Source organism: Gigantopelta aegis, chromosome 5 (assembly GCF_016097555.1).
Source record: "Gigantopelta aegis isolate Gae_Host chromosome 5, Gae_host_genome, whole genome shotgun sequence".
Lineage (NCBI taxonomy): Eukaryota > Metazoa > Mollusca > Gastropoda > Neomphalida > Peltospiridae > Gigantopelta > Gigantopelta aegis.
This window is the reverse complement of record NC_054703.1, coordinates 22,965,888-22,972,508: the sequence shown is the minus strand read 5'-3', so window position 1 is coordinate 22,972,508 and position 6,621 is coordinate 22,965,888. Positions and strand designations below refer to the sequence as shown.

At 38.0% G+C, this 6,621-nt stretch overlaps 1 long non-coding RNA gene across 3 annotated transcripts; it reads left to right on the top strand.

Annotated features, from left to right (window-relative positions):
• Positions 1–1,769: 1,769 nt before the first annotated feature.
• On the top strand, positions 1,770–6,341 carry LOC121373752. 3 transcript variants are annotated; one of them, XR_005958124.1, is made up of 4 exons: positions 1,770–2,113; positions 3,177–3,321; positions 5,040–5,179; positions 5,551–6,341. It is a non-coding gene; the product is annotated as an uncharacterized LOC121373752 (long non-coding RNA). The 3 variants fall into 3 exon arrangements; XR_005958123.1 differs by lacking the exon at positions 1,770–2,113 and having other exon boundaries at positions 2,769–3,321; XR_005958122.1 differs by lacking the exons at positions 1,770–2,113; positions 3,177–3,321 and having other exon boundaries at positions 4,690–5,179.
• The last annotated feature ends 280 nt before the right edge of the window (positions 6,342–6,621 follow it).

Genomic DNA, 6,621 nt, shown 5'->3' with positions numbered 1-6,621 from the left:
TATACACGCGACATCTTCCATCATGACGTCGGAGCAGAAATCGGGACTCGTCACTGAACCACACCTGTCTCCATCGCAGTTGAGGCCATTGTCGATGAATCTGGCACCACTGCAGTCGGAGTCGACGGTGTTGTGGTGTTAAGATGACACCTCGAACTGGACGTCTGGCACGAATTCCTACCTCACGTAGGCGGTTCCGTACGGTCTGGTCGGATATCCTGCGCAAACCTGGTATTGCTGCGGCTGTGGAGGTGGCAGTAGTCAATCGTTCCCAAAGGTGGCGTACCCGGATGTAGCGGCCCTGCCCGGGGTAGTGACCCGTGGTCGACCGGATCTAGGGAGGTCACGTGTTGATCCATGTTGCTGGTAACGGTCCCACAGTCTGGAGATGGTGCTTGGGGACACATGGAATGCCCTGGCAACGGCCGTTCTGGATTCGCCTGCGTCTAGTCGGCCGATGGCATTGTTTCTCTGCGGTTCACTGAGACGTGGCATGTCCTGGATTGTCAACTGTCGGCCAGATACAGAGGCCAGGCAAGCGAACACCCTGCACTTTTATACTGTCGGTGTTCATGTTGCACGTGCAGACAACGCACGTGCAGTGGTGACATGGTTTGCACGTGGCTGCGTTTTTGCGAATATTCACATTTTGGAACTTTATTGTACAGTAGCTGCGTTTTATCGAATGTAACCGTGGGAATGTGTTTGGGACATGCAATGACCTTATATTCATAAAGCATGAACCGGTAGGAAACATAAAATCGGAGTTATAACCCATTTGTACCCTTTTGCGTTTCTTTTTTTGAAGAGTATATATTTATATATATATATATATATATATATATATATATATATATATATATATATATAATATATATACTGTATTTAATATAATATTTAATATAAACTTTAGGAGTCCTTGGTTCAAATGTGGATATGATATTAGTGTTTTGGTTAGTCGATGAGTTCTTAGAGGAGTTCCAAGGTTAGTACTGTTATTTTTATATATACGCATTATAAATATTTTTTATCTAGTGTATTTGTTATGAGCAGACACTTATGTGTATATTATGCTATATAGAATATAGTTTATGTGCATGATAATCATGTAGTCACGCCATATAGTTAATGTATATAATAAATCGTATGATCTTATGTGTCATATGTGAAGCAATTAAATTAACATCTTATTACATTTGATGGTGTTAACATAATTCAAAACATGATTCGTTTCAAAGCACATACTGATAGTTTTTAAAGGAATGACAGAGCTAACTGAAAGTAACTGAATAATATTGGTTCTGAATTACTATTAATAGTATGCTTCATCTCGGAGTAGGTGTATCAACAAATTTATCTTTTCGACTTGGCAACGTGATTGGGACGGTGAGGTTGCGAACAGGCTTCATGCTATCAAGCCAGACTTGGGAGAGTGGCAGTCCTCCTATAGGCAGTGCAGGAAGGATGAAATAGTCTTGTGTCGTGCCCGCATCGGTCATACTTACTTGACGCATTCATTTATCTTAAAGAAAGATCCTCCACCTCAGTGTGAGCACTGTCAGTGTACTCTGAGTGTGCGTCACATTTTGGTGGAGTGACAGTTTCTGAAAGAAATTCGAAAAGATATATTTGGACCACGAACTGTGATGGAATCCTTTCGATTCCATCCAGAACTTTTATTGCAATTTTTACGTCATACTGAGTTTTATTCTAAATTTTAATTATATCTCTGTAATATTTGTATTTTTACACAGTCCTTTACACTGTTTTTATTTAACTGTTGAATTTTTATATGATGTTGATCATCACTTTAGTTTTTTCCATTTACCATAGTTTGACACCCAATAGCCGATGTATTTTTCGTGCTGGGGTGTCGTTAAACAGTCATTCATTCTCAGAGTAGGTGGTTCCTTTCATGCAGTAAATATTTTTCTATTTCAGTATTTGACAGGTGGTTGTGATTTTGTGTTCTTGAACATTGATAGTTTGACAGCGTGTGGTTCTTGTCAGCCATATTGTCGACTCTTTATCACACACAAGATAAACATTGATAGTTTGACAGTGTGTGGTTCTTGTCAGCCATATTGTCGACTCTTTATCACACACAAGATAGGTATATGTATTAGGATTTGTGTGCATATTTTATAATGTATGTACTCTGAATATATGTATTGTGAATCCAATGTTTTATATGGACCGTGATTATTAACTTGTGATTCATAAATATATGTATGTGTCTGTCTGTGTGTGTGTGAGGGTGTGTGGGGGGGGGGGGTGCGCGCGCATTTAACTGTGACCATAATTGAAATGTGTTGTATGAGCCGTTAAATAAAATATTTCTTTCTTTCTTTCATTCTCTGGAGCATATAGTCACATATGAACAAACACACAAATACGTATCAAAGTAATATCAATACAAAACCTTCATACATGTTGAAATATACGGTGATACCTCATTCTCATAGTAGTACCTTTTATACAAAAAAGAAAGAAAGAAATGTTTTATTTAACGACACACTCAACACATTTTATTTACGGTTATATGGCGTCAGACATATGGTTAAGGACCACACAGATTTTGAGTGGAAACCCGCTGTCGCCACTACATGGGCTACTCTTTCCGATTAGCAGCAAGGGATCTTTTATTTGCGCTTCCCACAGGCAGGATAGCACAAACCATGGCCTTTGTTGAACAAGTTATGGATCACTGGTCGGTGCAAGTGGTTTACACCTACCCATTGAGCCTTGCGGTGCACTCACTCAGGGTTTGGAGTCGGTATCTGGATTAAAAATCCCATGCCTCGACTGGGATTCGAACCCAGTACCTACCAGCCTGTAGACCGATGACCTAACCACGTCGCCACCGAGGCCGGTAAGTGACAAAAGAAGTGCATGGAGCAAAATAATAATAAAATAGTTTGCTTTACAATGATGTGATAAACAGAAAACGCTGAAATATTTACATATTGTCATTTCAAATATATATTTAAAAGATAATTTCTGTTTCAACTAATATCAGAGGTGATTCATTTAGACTATAGGATTATGAACATGGTGTTCGTATTTTTTTCCGTTTCTTTTGTGCTCGGTATGCAAAGACAGTTACTAGTTCAGAAACACCCAGCTAACCAATATGTTACATTTTACCAGCTAAATGTTTTTTCTTTCTTTTAAAGTATTTTCGAGCTTAATAGGAGGTATTTGTAACCAAGCACTCAGTCCACTCACCCATTCCAAGGTCGTATCCAAAACGAGGCTATAGGGGCAGAGTCGAGAAGACGCCATAACTAACTACGACCTGCTTACAGTTTATTAATGAATGTCAGTGTCGAGGGGCAAGTTCATTATATTTCATTTATTTAATTACTGAATTGATTGTTTATAAATATGCGAATTATATTTTCCCAGTAAACATCTAGAGGCGGGATGTAGCCCAGTGGTAAAGTGCTCACTCGATGCGCGGTCGGTTTGGGATCGATCCCCGTCAGTGGGCCCATTGGGCCCGTTGGGCCATTTCTCGTTCTAGCCAGTGCAGTATATCAAAGGTCGTGGTATGTACTACCTGGTCTGTGGGATGGTGCACATAAAAGATCCCTTGCTGCTAATCGAAAAGAGTAGCCCATGAAGTGCCGACAGAAGGTTTCCTCTGTCAATATCTTAATTTTCAACCCTGCATAAGTAGTTAAAATTATAAATAAATAAACATACATGTATAACAAACACTTTTCACAGAGTAAAATTTATTAACAATATTATATAAAAATCATTTTAGATGAATACAATAAACCACCAAATCACAAATATATCACATGTGCATTAAAGTATATATAGTCACAAAATATCAAAATATGAATATAAATATGAATACATTCAACTTCCGTGTTCCACACATAATAAACACATAAATATATTACAATGCAAATACCGTAGATCTTCTCCTATAAGTCTAATTTTGTTCATCAAATTATTATTTTATAACTTGGGGGGGGGGGGGGGGGGGGGATGAGGAAGGCATAAAGTATAGAACACTTTCTAGCAGAAAATAATATTACATACACACGTAGATCAACTCTATAGGTACATGAAAATATAAAACAAATATATAGTACTGATAATACTTTGTTTTGTTTAACGACACCACTAAAGAAAACCGTCTTAGAGAGGAAACCCGCTACATTTGTTCCATTAGTAGCAAGAGATATTTTATATGCATCATCACACAGACACGATAGCACATACCACGGCCTTTGATGTATCAGTCATGGTGAACTGGTCGGAACGAGAAATAGACCAATGGGTCCACCAACAGGGATCGATCCTAGACTGACCACGCAGCAGGCGAGTGGTTTACCAATGTCCATTGGGCTATGTCCAGCCCCATGTAATACAGTGCCAAAATACTCAACTCAGTTGAACATTTATTATAAAAAATAAAAATAAACATATTTTACGACACACTCAACACATTTTCTTTACGGTTATATGGCGTCAGACATATGGTTAAGGACCACACAGATATTGAGAGAGGAAACCCGCTGTCGCCACTTAATGGGCTACTCTTTCCGATTAGCAGCAAGGGATTTTTTTTATTTGCGCTTCCCACAAGCAGGATAGCACAAACCATGGCCTTTGTTGAACCAATTATGGATCACTGGTCGGTGCAAGTGGTTTACACCTACCCATTGAGCCTTGCGGTGCACTCACTCAGGGTTTGGAGTCGGTATCTGGATTACAAATCCCATGCCTCGACTGGGATCCGAACCCAGTACCTACCAGCCTGTTGACCGATGGCCTAACCACGACGCTGGTCATTTATTATAATGACCACAATAACATTCTAAATAATAGCCATATATGAAGAACTGTAATTTTGATAAAGGTCTGAGGCCGGAATAAATCTCCTGCCAGATGTTTGAAAATTGTGTGTGTGTGTGTGTGTGTGTGTGTTCCAAATGAATGTTAGTATTTATAATGTATATATACTCCTCCAAAAAGGTTAAGGACCATATATGAAATATATAATATTTCCTTATATAAAGATGAAAACTGATCTTCATGGGTCACACACGGATATGTCGAGACACATGGATGTATCTAATGGAAACCTCAAGGGACACGTTAACGAAAATCAAGCGTCACTATGAGGAAAAAGGCTTGGTTCCAAGAGTAAAAAAATCAGGTTAGTGAAAAAATGTTTATACATTTATTCTTTTATAGTTTTAAGCATGCTTAAAAAGAAAAGGTAATGGGCATAAATGTTTACATGCTAATTTTATTATTTTCTTTCAGGTATATTTGGAGTGAGTACGAGAGAATACCTAATAATCAGTTTATTTTTCTCCATGTAGGTGCCTATCTGAAGATCACAGCGATCGATCTTATTGTTTTTTTGTTTTGTTTTTTTATATTATTTTTGTAGGTGGACGTTCCAATAGCAAACATGCACCGGAGGATATTCGAAATGTGACCAGGTTTATACTAAACTTCGCTGGAGATTGTGCCACACTCGTTCCATACTTCTAAGAGTTTTTATTGTTTCATGTCCTTCAGGTGAATGTAGATGAGAAATCCAAATGGAGAGGTATTGAACAAACAAGAACGGACCCTCTTCTTGCTATAGTCGAACGATCGTTTTATCAAGCCAAGTGCAGTGATGCCAAAACAACAGCCGCAACATACGGAATTTCTAGGTTGGAACCATCAAGACCAAACTCAAAGGACATACACTTTAACTACTCCTTCGATTATACACAACAGGTGCACTATCCTGCCGATCCAAGGAAGTGGGAGTGCCAGGTGTTCGGTATACATGCAGAAGGAATAACATGTCAGATAAATGATTTGATTGACGAAACAAGGGCGCAAATGCTGTCATCAGCCTCCTACACCACTTCCTGGAGAACTATGGAATTGGTGAAATGCACCTCGAACTTAATGCAGATAACTGCAGTGGCCAGAACAAAAACAACTGTGTAATGTGGTACATTTGCTGGCGTAGTCTCGTGGGACGTCATACCACAAGTTACATACACTTCATGTTAGCAGACCACACTAGATTATAAATGGTGGAGATGCAACGATCCTTACCAGTGAACGGAGCAACCCCAGTCAACTATAGGTTTTGGGGCTAACTCTGGCAACCACCAAACTACTGTAGCTTACTGGGAATTTAAAAACCTAAATGACAAATATTATTTTAAATTGGCAAAATAATTTCATGATACACAGGTAATTGATTTTTTTTGTGGGAAAATAACTGGGTTTACAGATAATTTGGAGAAATGATTTGCTTGTAAAGGAAAAATTCATAATTTATTATTATAAAAAAGTTTGAAGGCCTACTTAGTTTTTATTTGACTATGTGAGTTATATTTATATAGAACAGACAAGAATAGTAGTACATTGTTGATACTAAGGTTAATATTGGTGATAATTATATGAATGAATCTTTAAAGAGACATATCTGAGTTTGCTGCAATTTTTAAGATGTTATCGACTAAAAGAGACATTTTAACGATTGTAATTACATATCAAATAAAAAAAAATTCTGCATAAAATATTAGTGGCTGTATATTAAAAGTATTTCTGATCATTCTAATATTTGTATTAGGTTAAATTTCC